This window comes from Dendrobates tinctorius, unplaced genomic scaffold (genome assembly GCF_039654945.1).
Source record: "Dendrobates tinctorius isolate UK_male_01 unplaced genomic scaffold, ASM3965494v1 ptg000211l, whole genome shotgun sequence".
In the NCBI taxonomy this organism is placed as follows: domain Eukaryota; kingdom Metazoa; phylum Chordata; class Amphibia; order Anura; family Dendrobatidae; genus Dendrobates; species Dendrobates tinctorius.
In genome coordinates this window covers 18,862,950-18,881,354 of record NW_027361878.1, presented here as the reverse complement: position 1 = coordinate 18,881,354, position 18,405 = coordinate 18,862,950, and the positions used below count along the sequence as shown (strand labels likewise).

At 44.5% G+C, this 18,405-nt stretch overlaps 1 protein-coding gene across 1 annotated transcript in view; it reads right to left on the bottom strand.

The window, feature by feature from the left end:
* MARK2 (microtubule affinity regulating kinase 2) overlaps positions 1-18,405 on the bottom strand; it is a 190,283-nt gene that overhangs the window by 170,387 nt on the left and 1,491 nt on the right. The window lies entirely within an intron of this gene.

Genomic DNA, 18,405 nt, shown 5'->3' with positions numbered 1-18,405 from the left:
TACATTTCCTTGTTATACCACAGATACATAAGATGTGAATGTCGGGCCCCCGGAAATGATAATTTGTACATCGAGTTTGGCAGGGCAGAGATGAATGTCTAAAGATAAACAGGTTCGACCGCATGTTAAAGAGGGAAGTGGCACACTTCCTAACCTCATACTAGCGTCACATCAGGGTGTATCCTCGCTCACGACGTGCATCTGAGAGCCAGAACATTTTGACAAGAGTTCTATCTCAAGCAACCTTCAATATCAGTCCGATCTTCCATTACTCTACCACCTATAGAGCCTGAAAGGGGTCTAGAAGTAGGATGCCAACAAATGCCAAACAACACCTAAAAGATCTATGGTTAGCCATGTCTATTCAAATGCATATAAAAATTAAAAGAAACTACCATACCGGTCACACAAAAAAATCTGTAACCTTTAGGACGGACAAGAATTTGGTTGTACAGTCATGGCCAAAAGTTTTGAGAATGACACAAATATTATTTTTTACAAAGTCTACTGCTACATTTTTTCTAATGGCAATTTGCATATACTCCAGAATGTTATAAAGAGTGATCAGCTTAACAGCAATTACTTGCAAAGTCAATATTTGCCTAGAAAATTAACTTTATCCCCCAAAACACATTTCAAAATCATTGCAGCCCTGCCTTCAGCTAACATCGTTTCAGTGATTGCTCCATTAACACAGGTGTGGGTGTTGATGAGGACAGGGCTGGAGATCAATCTGTCATGATTAAGTAAGAATGACACCACTGGACACTTTAAAAGGAGGCTGGTGCTTGGCATCATTGTTTCTCTTCTGTTAACCATGGTTATCTCTAAAGAAACAAGTGCAGTCATCATTGCACTGGACAAAAATGGCCTAACAGGGAAGAGTATCGCAGCTAGAAAGATTGCACCTCAGTCAACAATCTATTGCATCATCAAGAACTTCAAGGAGAGAGGTTCCCTTGTTGCCGAAAAGGCTCCAGGGCACCCAAGAAAGACCAGCAAGCGCCAGGACCGTCTCTTAAAAGTGTTTCAGCTGCGGGATCGGGCTACCAGCAGTGCAGAGCTTGCTCAGGAATGGCAGCAGGTAGGTGTGAGTGCATCTGCACGCACTGTGAGGCGGAGACTCTTGGAGCAAGGCCTGGTCTCAAGGAGGGCAGCAAAGAAGCCACTTCTCTCCAGAAAAAACATCATGGACAGACTGATATTCTGCAAGAGGTACAGGGAGTGGACTGCTGAGGACTGGGGTAAAGTCATTTTCTCTGATGAATTCCCTTTTTGATTGTTTGGGACATCTGGAAAACGGCTTATTTGGAGAAGACCAGGTGAGCGCTACCACCAGTCTTGTCTCATGCCAACTGTCAAGCATCCTGAAACCATTCATGTGTGGGGTGGCTTCTCAGCCAAGGGAATGGGCTCTCTCTGTCTTGCCTAAAAACACAGCCATGAATAAAGAATGGTACCAGAATGTCCTCTAAGAGCAACTTCTCCCAACCGTCCAAGAGCAGTTTGGCGATCAACAATGCCTTTTTCAACATGATGGAGCACCTTGCCATAAAGCAAAGGTGATAACTAAATGGCTCAGGAAACAAAACAGAGATTTTGGGACCATGGCCTGGAAACTCCCCAGATCTTAATCCCATTGAGAACTTGTGGTCAATCATCAAGAGACGGGTGGACAAACAAAAACCTTCAAATTCAGACAAAATAAAAGCATTGATTTTGCAAGAATGGACTGCTATCAGTCAGGATTTGATCCAGAAGTTGATTGAGAGCATGCCAGAGAGAATTGCTGTGGTCCTGAAGAAGAAGGGTCAACACTGCAAATATTGACTTGCTGCATTAACTCATTCTAACTGTAAATATAACCTTTTGTTACTCATAATATGATTGCAATTATATTTCTGTATGTGATAAAAACATCTGACAAACACACATAAAAACCAGACGGCAGCAGATCATGTGTAAATATAATATTTGGGTCATTCTCAAAACTTTTGGCCATGACTGTATATACGAGTTCATCACGATGTACACCCTTCACTTTAATGTGCATTGCTGCCTTTTTCACTCCATCTGTCCTTGATGTTTTGTATCGATGGCCACGTGCCTCATATTTTCAACACTAGGCCTTCGTTTTCATTCTTTCGGTAGACTCCTATGCAGATCTATATGTCTCCATGGTAATAGACAACAAACACTTGGCAAAGTCTTATCCTGCAGACATAATCCCCTTTTTTATGCAATGCCAGAGGGTGAAATCGCTGTGAAGTCCACAATTTTTTTTATAGCTGGGGATATCACCTTGGGAAAATACACTCATAACAAAGAGCTTTCCATTAGGGAGGAAAATAAGCTACTAACGAAGACACTTTACATTTGGGAAGTACTTTTAAATAATTTATAGAGAAAAAAAGCTTTATTATACTTTTTCGTTTCTATTTTCTGCTGTTCACACTTCTTACCAAACAACCTTTTAAGTGAATGCTCCAGGTTTTTACTTTCATGCACATGTCCAACAAGTGTAGGTTAGGTTTTCTTAATTGAATATAATAAAATGTATGTTATTTGAAACAATTTTGATTTTCACGTTTGTTTTTGTAGTGAGGGCTTTCTTTTTCCAAATTATATTAAGTGCACACTTTTTTTTGCCTTCTCCAAGAGATCACAAAAAGACGTGGAACATACTTTTCCACTGTAACTTGGGAATTCATAGGAGCCCCAGTTCCTGGGAAAAGGGAAAACAGCCCTATGCTTTGCCACATGGCTCTGGCAGAGCCGATTTGGGTTCTGACACCAGGTGAACCAACATGCTCTTGCTAGATTGCAGAAACTTTAACTATTACAGTGTCATCAATTCATAAAACTATGATACAAAGATCAATGTGAACAGTATACTGGTCACAAATTTCCACTAAAAAGTCTTGCCTCTTTCCTTGCAGTATATTTCCCCCCCCCCCCACAATAGGCATCAATTATATGACAAATCTAAGCATCCATCCAACCAACAGATAAGCCGAGTGTGCACTGCGAGTGTGAACCAAGCCCTCACTCACATGTCAGTTTTTCACGGCTAGAACACGTACCCATTACAGTCTATGGGCATGTTCACAAATATTTTTTTTGGTGTGTGTATAGTGATTCACAGACAATAAAGGGATGATAATCGGATCTGGCTGATGAAAAATGGTCTGTTTGTTCCTGGTACATAGCAGAAATAAGAAAAAAAAGGCTGTGTGAGGCTTTAGTTCTACAAGCACAATTTGTGAATAAACTTCTACTTAGTGTCAACTTGAAAAAGCAAATATATCCATGATGGTGGATAAACTTTCACGTTCTAGTAATAACCCACACTATCAAACGGCAACATCATTATTAATAGACCATTTGGGACACTGAGCATCAACAACTCTGAACACAACTATTAACAAGTGCAGAAAAGTGCATGCACCTTGCCAGTCTTGTTCTTTCACATTCCAAGGATGAGAACTTGTATCTGCAAACATGGCGCCTAATTTATACGAGTCGCTGATGCAGCACAGCAATAGGTCCACCGGCCATAGTAACAACCACAGATCCTCCTCTCCTACCTAGTAATTCGCATTCACTATTTATTCCACCACCATGATAAGGACTGAAAATATTCAAGAAGAATAAATCCAAGATGGTAAAAAATAAAAACATAATAGAAACAAGAATAAAGGTTCATGATTTTTTTTCCAACATACTTCTTGGCTTAGGCTAGTTTCACACTAGCGTATTTTACATGCAGCGTACAGCGCCACTAAGCCCCGCCCCCTGTCCGCCCCATCCGGTCATCGCCTCCTACCATCGCACACGGCCGCATGCGATCTGCGCACCCTATCTTTAGCATAGGGTGCGCAGACCGTGCACTAGTAGGATTTTTGCGTGCGCTGCTCACTTTTGAAGGTGCGACGAGCGCACCAAAATGCAACATGGTGCGTTCGGCGCACACCGGGGCACCTTCAAAAGTGCGCAGCGCACGCACAAATCCTACTAGCGCATGGCCAGCGCACCCGATGCTAAAGATAGGGTGCGCAGATCTCATGCGGCCGTGTGCGATAGTAGGAGGAGATGACCGGACGGGGCGGGCAGGGGGCAGGGCTTAGCGGCACCGTGCGCTGCATGTAAAATACGCTAGTGTGAAACTAGCCTAAGTGATGCATCAGTGCAGTATTTAGGTGCTGATGACAAACAGCCATAAAGACAATATTCCTCACAGTCCCAAGCAACGCAAGACTAACAGCCTAACAGGTTTGGCAACACTACCCAAACAATATTTCCTAACACAGAAACTTCTACATAATGATTTAATTTCCATTTACTATATCAAAGGAAGAGGTGGATAAAGAGTGGATAAAGGAAAACAAAAAAAAAAATCCCCAAATTGCCCCACACAGATCACTATTTAATGCCCTTCATAACTGCTTATAAAATCCAGATCACATATAAATGATTTATTATTAGTTTTTGTTTTTTTTTTCATTCCATATTTTATTGTATACATCCATCTAGTGATTTGGGTGGTATGGTTTTCATATTTATGGGGGGGGGGGGGGGGTTTGTAAGGCTAAGTGCACACGCTGCGCATCTCCCGCGGAAGTTACGGCGAGAAAACTGCATTTTACATTCCCGCGGTTTTCCCACGGAAAAACTAGAGATTTGCATGCGTAATTAGCTTGCAGAATGCTAGCGCTTTCCAAGCTATCTGTAGCATCGCTTTGAGAACTGATTGACAGGTTGGTCACACTCGTCAAACACAGTGTTTGACGAGTGTGACCAACCTTTTACTATTGAAGCTGCCTATGCACCATCAGTAGTAAAAAGATCCAATGTTAAAAATAAAAAAAAAAAAGTTTCTCACCTTCCGACGTCCTGAGCAGCGTTCCCAATCATCGCGATGCTCCCGTTCCCAGTAATGCCTTGCGAGACCTTTGATGACGTAGCTGTCTCGCGATACTGTAGCGGTCTCACGAGACCGCTACGTCATCACAGGTCCTTGCCGCAAGGCATTACTGGGAACGGGAGTTGGCGGGAGCATCGGTAAGGCTGCGCAGGAAGCCGGAAGGTGAATATAACCCGATTTTTTATTTTAATTCTATTTTTTACAGGAATATGGTACCCAGAGCCCAGTCTCCTCTCCTCCGGACCGTGGGTACCATCCGCAAATGTTCTGCTTACTTTTCACACGGTGGGCGAAAAGGGTTATCCAAGCATGATCGGGTGCTGACCGAGTGTCTTCGGCGTGCTCAAAAAAGAAGTTCTTTTCCCAGTGGCTGCATGTCTTGCAGCTGTTCGATAGCGGCAACACAAGCAGGGACTGCCTGTGTTGCGGCTGTCTAACAGGAGCAAGACATGCAGTCACGGGCACTCCAACATGTTTCGAGCACACAGAAGACCCTTGGGTAGCACCCGAGCATACTCAGATAACACTTTAGCCGAGCAAGTCTGTTCATCGCTAATAATAAATGCAAAGACAAGGAATTTATTGTTGTGCAGCCCAAACAAGAACATAATGTTTCGATCTTAAACCTCAGACAAACTGGTTGCTGCAGTACAAGGTATGAGATAACATGAAGTAAAGCGCTTGCAAGTAATGTGCATAGCCCTGATGACTGGCGCCATGTTGATATATTGCCCTTGTCAAAACACGCACCGCAGGTCATTTTACACTGCATTAAAAAAAAAAAAAAAACCCACAGTGGGCATGAGACTTCAATAAAACCCATACACTTTGTTGGAATTGAAAGATATTGCACTTTTTGAGAAGCAAAAACAAGCAGCATCAAAGAAAAAGAAAACTCACAGAGGGAACTTAACCTTAACGGGAACCCATAATGAACGTCTACTGCACCAATCCCATTACATGACTACGTGGACCTTTAAAGGGAATCTGTCACCGGAAGTTGGCGGGTTATGTAAATGGCCTGTGTCCGGTCCGATGGGTTGTTTTGTTTTTTGTTTTTTTTCTCCAGCCCATCCGTGGCCCTCGTCCGCGAACTTTTCCAGAATTAGAGTTGTTCTCCTCCATAGTTCGCGTGTGCGCAAAGCAATCTTAACTCGCGCACGCGCAGTATGCTTTGCCCAACTGCAGGCAAAGCCGCAATCATTGCTGCGCATGCGCCAGTACACTATGTCCCAGAAGTATTTTGCTGTGTTCCGGGACATAGTGCACGGCGCATGCGCAGTAATGATTTTCGGCTTTTACCGCAGTCGGGCAAAGCATACTGTGAACTATGGAGGAGAACAACTCTAGTTCCAGAAAAGATCGTGGACGGGGGCCACGGATGGGGTGGAGAAAAAAAGAAGAAACACCGCCCATCGGATCGGACACATGCCATTTACATAGCCCGCCAACTTCCGGTGACAGATTCCCTTTAAAAGATAAGCAAGTTGATCCCTTTATGACCCCAAAGCAATGGTCCTGGAAGCAAGAAATGGGTGTTTCGAACTTCTGAATATACTGCTCTGGCAAAAATTAAGAGATGACTGCACAGTTGTATAAAAATCAGCGCCATTTTTGATAGTATTTTCCCTCTGTGCTCTTGTATAGGCCTGGCACAAAACATGAGGAAATATACATATACAAATGTAACAAACAATGGCATTAAAAATGCTTGTCAATTCCTTAGGCTGGGTTCACATTACGTCTCGGCAGTCCGTTAGACAGAATGCGTTACACCGCGGCATAACACAGTCCGTTAACGCTGCCATTGCCATCCATTGTCGGGCGCATCGCGACGCATGCCGCTTTACGTTCACGTTGTGCCGTCATTCAGTGATGTAGCCTCGGTCGCGAGCTGCAGCGTCTGAGGCTCCATCACCGTTAGTGCAGATGAAGCATCAGCGCTAGCGGTATAGCATATCGCATTATGCTATAGCGTTACCGTATGCCCGTCAACGCTATGCATTGAACGGGCTGTGTTAACGCTATGTGAACCTGGCCTTAATTTCTAACACTTTAAATAAAGTAAGAAAATATTTTTGAGATGGGTCTAAAGATGATCTGCAAAAGTAGAGTGATGAATTTTGCATCATTGCATGTTAATAGAACAAGCATGTACCTGAAAAAATATCCATACTAGCTTCTGCCGAGATGCTGAAAACGTTCTATAAAAGTGAGTTACTCACTGACGGCGGGAATACAAACCAGGAGCTGCGAGTGACTGCTGAAGCAAAAGCATATGTATACCCCAGCCATGCAGTGGACAGTCACATAAAAAGGCATTATGTAAATATTCATATAAATATAACCTAAACATTGATTGTAAAATACACCAATGATTGGTGATGCGTCTAGGGTGGCGCGTGAATACTGCAGCCGCTGACTACGACATTCACGTGCCGACCGCATGTAAACAAAACTCAGAAGATCTCTCAAAAGGAAGAAGTGATGAGTATTGTTTATTCTGTTACTTTATCATTTACAGCTGTTTTTTTTTTTTTTCTTTTTAATTGTTGCACGCAGGGCTGTGGAGTCGGTAAGCCAAACCTGCGACTCCTCAATTTCCCTTACACCAACTCCACGACTCAGACTCCCACATATATTGCTTATATTTAAGTGAAAAATGTATTGTAGTACAATGTGAACATCAGACATTTAATCATTTCTATGATCCAATAATCAAGATATTTAGGTAGAACATACCGTATATACTCGAAGATAAGTCGAGATTTTCAGCCCAAAAAATTGGGCTGAAAGTCCCCCTCTCGTCTTATATTCGAGTCATATACAAAGGGGGTCGGAGGGGGAGGGGGACGGGGGTGTCAGGTCATACTTACCCGTCCTGACGCTGTGTCTTGAGCCCCCAGCTTCTCCCCGTGCTCTCTCTTCCTGCCCTCAGCGGTCACGTGGTGCCGCTCATTAAAACTCATGAATATGCGCATATTCATGAGTTTTAGTGAGCGGTACCACGTGACCGCTGAAGGCAGGAAGAGAGAGCGCGGAGAAGCTGGGGGCTCAAGACACAGCGTCAGGACGGGTAAGTATAGCGATACTCACCTGTCCTGCGTCCATGGCTGCTTGCTGCTGTCTGTGTCTGTCATCGGTCAGTGACTTCAGACAGCAGAGGTCGCGGTGACGTGGTTAGTGTGCGCCGCGCCCCCTGCAGTCTGAACGTCACTGACTGATGACGTGGCAGATAGCGGTGAGCAGCCATGGACGCAGGACAGGTGAGAATCTGACACCCAGCGACAGAGAGGTATGTCATTTTTTTATTTTTACATGCAGCAGCAGCGGCAGCATATGGGGGAAGTATATGGGGGAATAATCTTAAGGAGCTTCTAATGGGGGCAGTATATGGGGGAACAATATGGAGCTGCTTATAGGGGCAGTATATGGGGGAACAATATGGAGCTTCTAATGGGGGCAGCATATGGGGGAACAATCTTAAGGAGCTTCTAATGGGGGCAGCATATGGGGGAACAATCTATGGAGCTTCTAATGGGGGCAGTATATGGGGGGAACAATATGGAGCTGCTAATGGGGGCAGCATATGGGGGAATAATCTATGGAGCTTCTTCTGGGGACACCATATGGGGGAATAATCTATGGAGCATTTCCCACCCTAGACTTATACTCGAGTTAATAAGTTCTCCCAGTTTTTTGTGGCAAAATTAGGGGGGGAGGTCGACTTATACTCGGATCGACTTATACTCGAGTATATACGGTAATACCTATTTCTTGGAATACAACTTTAGAACACAAAAAACTGTAATAAATTGTAAATATGTAATACACTGTATAATATCGATTACATATATACAGTACAGATCAAAAGTTTGGACACACCTTCTCATTCAAAAAGTTTTCTTTATTTTTATGACCATGTAATTGTAGATTCACTCTGAAGGCATCAAAACTATGAATTAACACATGTGGAATTATATCATTAACAAAAAAGTGTGAAACAACTGAAAATATGTCTTATATTCTAGGTTCTTCAAAGTAGCCACCTTTTGCTTTGATTACTGCTTTGCACACTCTTGGCATTCTCTTGATGAGCTTCAAGTGGTAGTCACCAGAAATGGTCTTCCAACAGTCTTGAAGGAGTTCCCAGAGATGCTTAGCACTTGTTGGCCCTTTTGCCTTCACTCTGCGGTCCAGCTCACCCCAAACCATCTCGATTGGGTTCAGGCCTGGTGACTGTGGAGGCCAGGTCATCTGGCGTAGCACCCCATCACTCTCCTTCTTGGTCAGATAGCCCTTACACAGCCTGGAGGTGTGTTTGGGGTCAGTGTGCTGTTGAGAAATAAATGATGGTCCAACTAAACGCAAACCGGATGGAATAGCATGCCGCTGCAAGATGCTGTGGTAGCCATGCTGGTTCAGTATGCCTTCAGTTTTGAATAAATCCCCAACAGTGTCACCAGCAAAGCACCATCACACCACCTCCTCCATGCTTCACGGTGGGAACCAGGCATGTAGAGTCCATCCGTTCACCTTTTCTGCGTCGCACAAAGACATGGTGGTTGGAACCAAAGATCTCAAATTTGGACTCATCAGACCAAAGCACAGATTTCCACTGGTCTAATGTCCATTCCTTGTGTTCTTTAGCCCAAACAAGTCTCTTCTGCTTGTTGCCTGTCCTTAGCAGTGGTTTCCTAGCAGCTATTTTACCATGAAGGCCTGCTGCACAAAGTCTCCTCTTAAGGCCGGGGTCACATTAACCGACGCAAAATACGATCAGTATTTTACATGCGTAATACGGATGAATGACCCCTAAACAGTGCTCCGTATGTCATCCGTAATCAAGGTGTGGTCGCGTATTTTGCGCATGTAAGCATCCGTATTTAATCTGTATGGCGAGATTTTCTCACAGGCTTGCAAAATGGACATATAATGGAGCCCTATGACAGGGTTTCTAACAGAAACCAAAGAATAGATATAGACACATAGAATGTGTGTATATATATATATATATATTTTTTTTTTTTTTCATTCTATGTGTCTATATCTATTCTTTCGTTTCTTTATTAAAACGGTCAGTGTGAGTTTACTGTATAGCGCACTGAATTGCCGGCTTTGCTAAAAGACACCGGGTGCGTATTTCTCGCAGGTCACATGTGTGGTCCGTGTGTAATCCGTATTTTTTGCGCACCAATAGACTTGCATTGGCGTACTATGGCCGTAGCACACTGACAATCGCAGCATGCTGCGATTGGCATGGACCGTAGAATACGGATGAGAAATATACGGCTGGTGCGAGGGACCCCATAGAGAATCATTGGTCCGTGTCTAATGCGTGCTTTTAGCGCCTCTCACTCGGCCGTATTCCTCGCCAGTGTGACCCCGGCCTAACAGTTGTTGTAGAGATGTGTCTGCAGCTAGAACTCTGTGTGGCATTGACCTGGTCTCTAATCTGAGCTGCTGTTAACCTGCGATTTCTGAGGCTGGTGACTCGGATGAACTTATCCTCCGCAGCAGAGGTGATTCTTGGTTTTCCTTTCCTGGGGCGGTCCTCATGTGAGCCAGTTTCTTTGTAGCGTTTGATGGTTTTTGCCACTGCACTTGGGGACACTTTCAAAGTTTTCCCAATTTTTCGAACTGACTGACCTTTATTTCTTAAAGTAATGATGGCCACTCGTTTTTCTTTACTTAGAATTTGTATTATGGCAAGAAAAAAAGCAGCTAACAGTCTATTCAGTAGGACTATCACCTGTGTATCCACCAGACTTCTGCACAACACAACTGATGGTCCCAACCCCATTTATAAGGCAAAAAATCCCACTTATTAAACCTGACAGGGCACACCTGTGAAGTGAAAACCATTTCCAGTGACAACCTCTTGAAGCTCATCAAGAGAATGCCAAGAGTGTGCAAAGCAGTAATCAAAGTAAAAGGTGGCTACTTTGAAGAACCTAAAATATAAGACATATTTTCAGTTGTTTCACACTTTTTTGTTAATTATATAATTCCACATGTGGTAATTCATAGTTTTGATGCCTTCAGAGTGAATCTACAAATTTCATAGTCATGAAAATAATATAAACTCTTTGAATGAGAAGGTGTGTCCAAACTTTTGGTCTGTACTGTGTATATATATATACACACATACACATACACACACACTGTGACTTATCTCGGCTAAGATAAAGCCTAGATCCTCAGGCTACGTTCACACTATGGGCGTAGCCAGGATTAAACCGGGGGGGGGGGGGGGGGGGGGGGGGCAGAACATTATGCTGCTCCGCAGAATTTCATGCTGCACACCTCAGCTGCTGCAGAACCTCATACTTCACACCCCTACACTTGAAAATAAAGCCTGCACCTTAAGAAGATGTGGTGGTGAATGCAGTCTATTTATTCCAACTATCAGTTGATGTTACTGAAGGCGAGCAATGCCTGTCCTGGGCGTCCTTTTGGGCAGCTATGAGGTGTTCCTGACTGGTGCTAAAATAAAGGAGTGTTAGTCTGTGTGCTATCCGGCTTTCATTCTTTTTGGTACAGATATGATATGGATAGACAGATATGGATATATAGATAGAGCAGATTTCTAATCTGCTTTTGCTATTGAAAACATTAGCTATGAGCTCAAAAACCTTTCAGGTGATGCAGTTTTTTTAAAAAGCTGATCTGCTTTTGCAACTGAAAAACGTATCCTCCAAAAACGCAGCAAAAACGCTGTGTGTGAATGTAGCCTTAGATCAGGAATAGAACAGTCATTTATAGGACATTTCATAACTTTCCCAAATTCCTATGAAAAAATATTCAGCATATTCTGCATTGAACTACTGTACCCAATTTATTATATATTTTAGGAGTCGGAGTCGGTCCATTTTATACCGACTCCAACTCAACCAAAATGAGCACCGACTCAGACTCCACAGCCCTGGTTGCACGTTAGATAACCTCTTGAAGAGTATATGCACACACTGGAAATTGTGTGATTCAGAAATGTATGCAACTATAAGTCAATTCTCCTTATTTTGGTAACAAGTACCCTAATTTCTGTAAATCCCATTCAGATGAATGAACCAGTAGCAAACATTTCTGACGGAAAGCTGCCATTTCCTGTGCTTAAAGGAGTTTCCCATGCATCTAATAATGATTACTTGAGGGGCCTGTAATCAATATCAGATCAGTAGCGGTCCCACACCCTCACTGAGCAGCTGTTTTTAGCTCCGGCGTATCGGGATGTGAGCATTTAAGCACAGCTCTGATCACGATGTAGTAGTTGCTGCCCAGAACTGAAGATTAGCTCCTATTCTCTTCCATGGGAGCCGATCTGAGGACCTGGCAGCAGACACTACTCCGTGATCAGAGCTGTCCTGTCCATCTGTGTTTCCAGATACCACTGGAAAAAAACAAAACAAAAACAGCTGATCGGTGGGGATGCTAATTTTTAGACTCCCATGAGTTTAAGGGTATGTGCACACGCTGCGGATTCTGCTGTGGTTCCGCAGCGTTTTTAGCCCTGCGGATCCGCGGCAGTTCTGCAGACATGGTACAGTACCATGCTATCCAATGTGATTTCCAAACCGCAGTGCCCACGCTGCATTTTTTTCCGCTCGGTTTAACTTTTGCTGCGGCTTACAATCCGCAGCATGTCAATTCTTTCTGCGGATTCCGCAGCGGTTTGGCACCTGTTCAATTGTCCAGGTGTCAAACCGCAGTGGAAAACCACAGACAAACCCGCAGGTCACTTTACCTGCTGATCCGCATAGAAAAAAACGCAGGTTAATCCGCAGCGTGAGCACTTAGCCTTATATTCACGGTCAGAATCCAAAGACTAATGCTGGCTGGATTTGCAGATACTGTGTGTGTATGGGGGCACCGGCCAAGTGATTGTTGGGGGAACATGTTTGATCGGATCTGTCCAATTTTAGACTACCAATCGCATTGTTCTTCCAGAAACAAGCCAGTGGCAGATTTATCATTTGGGGCTTTCGCAAAGAGAAGACAGGAGAGCTCGGCCGAAGGAATGTTTCTGTCGGGAGAAACAGGCGAAGGACTGGCTGAAGAATCATTCGAGTCATATAATGTGTATGGGGGGGGGGGGGGGGGAAGCTTAAGGAATGATTACCAATATTATATGACCAAGAAAACTTTTTAAACCGCTGACAATAAAGCACCTCAGTACCTAATCAAGAAACAGTGATAATGAACCATCACCGGTATCTAAATAACACTACCTAAACCTTCAACGGGGAATATTGCAACATTCAGCTCCCTATAAAAGAAAATTAATAGTGACCACGGTGCAGGTTAGGAAAACATCTGCTACACCATGCACATCACCCAAGAGAAGTGGTAGGGTGTGAAAAGAACAGCACCTTTATCACCGTCCCCATTTGCAGTCTCATTGTCATCTGAAGAGCCCAACTGAATACAATGGGCCGAGAGACAGGTTTTTTTTTTCCATGGACAGCACTCTGACAGAAAATACAGTCGTGTGAACGTAGCCTAAGTGGGGGTAGGGGCTGCTCTCACAGGATACAGAAAGTGACAAATGAGGTAGTAAACAAGGGGCCTAATCTCACAAAATTCAGCGAAAAGTGGCATAGTATATGGGGAGAGGGGACTAATGTCACAGAATATGGAGTGGCATAGTATACGGAGGAAGAGGGGGCTAATCTCACAGAATACAGGGAGACAAGTGTCACAGTATACAAGGAAGAGGGGGCTAATCTCACAGAATACAGGGATACAAGTGTCACAGTATACGAGGAAGAGGGGGATAATCTCACAGAATACGGGGAGACAAGTGCCATAATATACAAGGCAGAAGGGGCTAATCTCACAGAATACAGGTAGACAAGTGCCATAGTATACGAGGAAGAGGGGGCTAATCTCACAGAATACAGGGAGACAAGTGTCACAGTATACGAGGAAGAGGGGGATAATCTCACAGAATACGGGGAGACAAGTGTCACAGTGTACAAGGAAGAGGGGGCTAATCTCACAGAATATCGAGTGACAAGTGCCATAGTATACCAGGAAGAGGGGGCTAATCTCACAGAATATGGAGTGACAAGTGCCATAGTATACGAGGAAGAAGGGGCTAATCTCACAGTATACGAGGAAGAGGGGGCTAATCTCACAGAATATGGAGTGACAAGTGCCATAGTATACGAGGAAGAGGGGGCTAATCTCACAGAATACAGAGTGACAAGTGCCATAGTATACGAGGAAGAGGGGGCTAATCTCACAGAATATGGAGTGACAAGTGCCATAGTATACGAGGAAGAAGGGGCTAATCTCACAGTATACGGGGAAGAGGGGGCTAATCTCACAGAATATGGAGTGACAAGTGCCATAGTATACGAGGAAGAGGGGGCTAATCTCACAGAATACAGGGAGACAAGTGTCACAGTATACGAGGAAGAGGGGGATAATCTCACAAAATATCGAGTGACAAGTGCCATAGTATACGAGGAAGAGGGGGCTAATCTCACAGAATACAGAGTGGCAAGTGTCACAGTATACGAGGAAGAGGGGGCTAATCTCACAGAATACAGGGAGACAAGTGTCACAGTATACAAGGAAGAGGGGGCTAATCTCACAGAATACAGGGAGACAAGTGTCACAGTATACGAGGAAGAGGGGGATAATCTCACAGAATACGGGGAGACAAGTGCCATAATATACAAGGCAGAAGGGGCTAATCTCACAGAATACAGGTAGACAAGTGCCATAGTATACGAGGAAGAGGGGGCTAATCTCACAGAATACAGGGAGACAAGTGTCACAGTATACGAGGAAGAGGGGGATAATCTCACAGAATACGGGGAGACAAGTGTCACAGTGTACAAGGAAGAGGGGGCTAATCTCACAGAATATCGAGTGACAAGTGCCATAGTATACCAGGAAGAGGGGGCTAATCTCACAGAATATGGAGTGACAAGTGCCATAGTATACGAGGAAGAAGGGGCTAATCTCACAGTATACGAGGAAGAGGGGGCTAATCTCACAGAATATGGAGTGACAAGTGCCATAGTATACGAGGAAGAGGGGGCTAATCTCACAGAATACAGAGTGACAAGTGCCATAGTATACGAGGAAGAGGGGGCTAATCTCACAGAATATGGAGTGACAAGTGCCATAGTATACGAGGAAGAAGGGGCTAATCTCACAGTATACGGGGAAGAGGGGGCTAATCTCACAGAATATGGAGTGACAAGTGCCATAGTATACGAGGAAGAGGGGGCTAATCTCACAGAATACAGGGAGACAAGTGTCACAGTATACGAGGAAGAGGGGGATAATCTCACAAAATATCGAGTGACAAGTGCCATAGTATACGAGGAAGAGGGGGCTAATCTCACAGAATACAGAGTGGCAAGTGTCACAGTATACGAGGAAGAGGGGGATAATCTCACAGAATACGGGGAGACAAGTGTCACAGTGTACGAGGAAGAGGGGGCTAATCTCACAGAATATCGAGTGACACGTGCCATAGTATACAAGGAAGAGGGGGCTAATCTCACAGAATATCGAGTGACACGTGCCATAATATACAAGGCAGAGGGGGCTAATCTCACAGAATATGGAGTGACAAGTGCCATAGTATACGAGGAAGAGGGGGCTAATCTCACAGAATATCGAGTGACAAGTGCCATAGTATACGAGGAAGAGGGGGCTAATCTCACAGAATATCGAGTGACAAGTGCCATAGTATACAAGGAAGAGGGGGCTAATCTCACAGAATATGGAGTGACAAGTGCCATAGTATACAAGGAAGAGGGGGCTAATCCCACAGAATGCAGAGTGACAAGTGCCATAATATACAAGGCAGAGGGGGGCTAATCTCACAGAATACAGAGTGACAAGTGCCATAATATACAAGGCAGAGGGGGGCTAATCTCACAGAATACAGAGTGACAAGTGTCACAGTATACGAGGAAGAGGGGGCTAATCTCACAGAATACAGAGTGACAAGTGCCATAATATACAAGGCAGAGGGGGCTAATCTCACAGAATATAGAGTGACAAGTGTCACAGTATACGAGGAAGAGGGGGATAATCTCACAGAATACGGGGAGACAAGTGTCACAGTGTACAAGGAAGAGGGGGCTAATCTCACAGAATACAGGGAGACAAGTGTCACAGTATACGAGGAAGAGGGGGATAATCTCACAGAATATCGAGTGACAAGTGCCATAGTATACGAGGAAGAGGGGGATAATCTCACAGAATATCGAGTGACAAGTGCCATAGTATACGAGGAAGAGGGGGCTAATCTCACAGAATACAGAGTGGCAAGTGTCACAGTATACGAGGAAGAGGGGGATAATCTCACAGAATACGGGGAGACAAGTGTCACAGTGTACGAGGAAGAGGGGGCTAATCTCACAGAATATCGAGTGACACGTGCCATAGTATACAAGGAAGAGGGGGCTAATCTCACAGAATATCGAGTGACACGTGCCATAATATACAAGGCAGAGGGGGCTAATCTCACAGAATATGGAGTGACAAGTGCCATAGTATACGAGGAAGAGGGGGCTAATCTCACAGAATACAGGGAGACAAGTGTCACAGTATACGAGGAAGAGGGGGATAATCTCACAGAATACGGGGAGACAAGTGTCACAGTGTACAAGGAAGAGGGGGCTAATCTCACAGAATATCGAGTGACAAGTGCCATAGTATACCAGGAAGAGGGGGCTAATCTCACAGAATACAGAGTGACAAGTGCCATAGTATACGAGGAAGAGGGGGCTAATCTCACAGAATATGGAGTGACAAGTGCCATAGTATACGAGGAAGAGGGGGCTAATCTCACAGAATATGGAGTGACAAGTGCCATAGTATACGAGGAAGAAGGGGCTAATCTCACAGTATACGAGTTAGAGGGGGCTAATCTCACAGAATATGGAGTGACAAGTGCCATAGTATACGAGGAAGAGGGGGCTAATCTCACAGAATACAGAGTGACAAGTGTCACAGTATACGAGGAAGAGGGGTATAATCTCACAAAATATCGAGTGACAAGTGCCATAGTATACGAGGAAGAGGGGGCTAATCTCACAGAATACAGAGTGGCAAGTGTCACAGTATACGAGGAAGAGGGGGATAATCTCACAGAATACGGGGAGACAAGTGTCACAGTGTACGAGGAAGAGGGGGCTAATCTCACAGAATATCGAGTGACACGTGCCATAGTATACAAGGAAGAGGGGGCTAATCTCACAGAATATCGAGTGACACGTGCCATAATATACAAGGCAGAGGGGGCTAATCTCACAGAATATGGAGTGACAAGTGCCATAGTATACGAGGAAGAGGGGGCTAATCTCACAGAATATCGAGTGACAAGTGCCATAGTATACGAGGAAGAGGGGGCTAATCTCACAGAATATCGAGTGACAAGTGCCATAGTATACAAGGAAGAGGGGGCTAATCCCACAGAATACAGAGTGACAAGTGCCATAATATACAAGGCAGAGGGGGGCTAATCTCACAGAATACAGAGTGACAAGTGTCACAGTATACGAGGAAGAGGGGGCTAATCTCACAGAATACAGAGTGACAAGTGCCATAGTATACGAGGAAGAGGGGGCTAATCTCACAGAATATGGAGTGACAAGTGCCATAGTATACGAGGAAGAGGGGGCTAATCTCACAGTATACGAGGAAGAGGGGGATAATCTCACAGAATACGGGGAGACAAGTGTCACAGTGTACAAGGAAGAGGGGGCTAATCTCACAGAATATCGAGTGACAAGTGCCATAGTATACCAGGAAGAGGGGGCTAATCTCACAGAATACAGAGTGACAAGTGCCATAGTATACGAGGAAGAGGGGGCTAATCTCACAGAATATGGAGTGACAAGTGCCATAGTATACGAGGAAGAGGGGGCTAATCTCACAGAATATGGAGTGACAAGTGCCATAGTATACGAGGAAGAAGGGGCTAATCTCACAGTATACGAGTTAGAGGGGGCTAATCTCACAGAATATGGAGTGACAAGTGCCATAGTATACGAGGAAGAGGGGGCTAATCTCACAGAATACAGAGTGACAAGTGTCACAGTATACGAGGAAGAGGGGTATAATCTCACAAAATATCGAGTGACAAGTGCCATAGTATACGAGGAAGAGGGGGCTAATCTCACAGAATACAGAGTGGCAAGTGTCACAGTATACGAGGAAGAGGGGGATAATCTCACAGAATACGGGGAGACAAGTGTCACAGTGTACGAGGAAGAGGGGGCTAATCTCACAGAATATCGAGTGACACGTGCCATAGTATACAAGGAAGAGGGGGCTAATCTCACAGAATATCGAGTGACACGTGCCATAATATACAAGGCAGAGGGGGCTAATCTCACAGAATATGGAGTGACAAGTGCCATAGTATACGAGGAAGAGGGGGCTAATCTCACAGAATATCGAGTGACAAGTGCCATAGTATACGAGGAAGAGGGGGCTAATCTCACAGA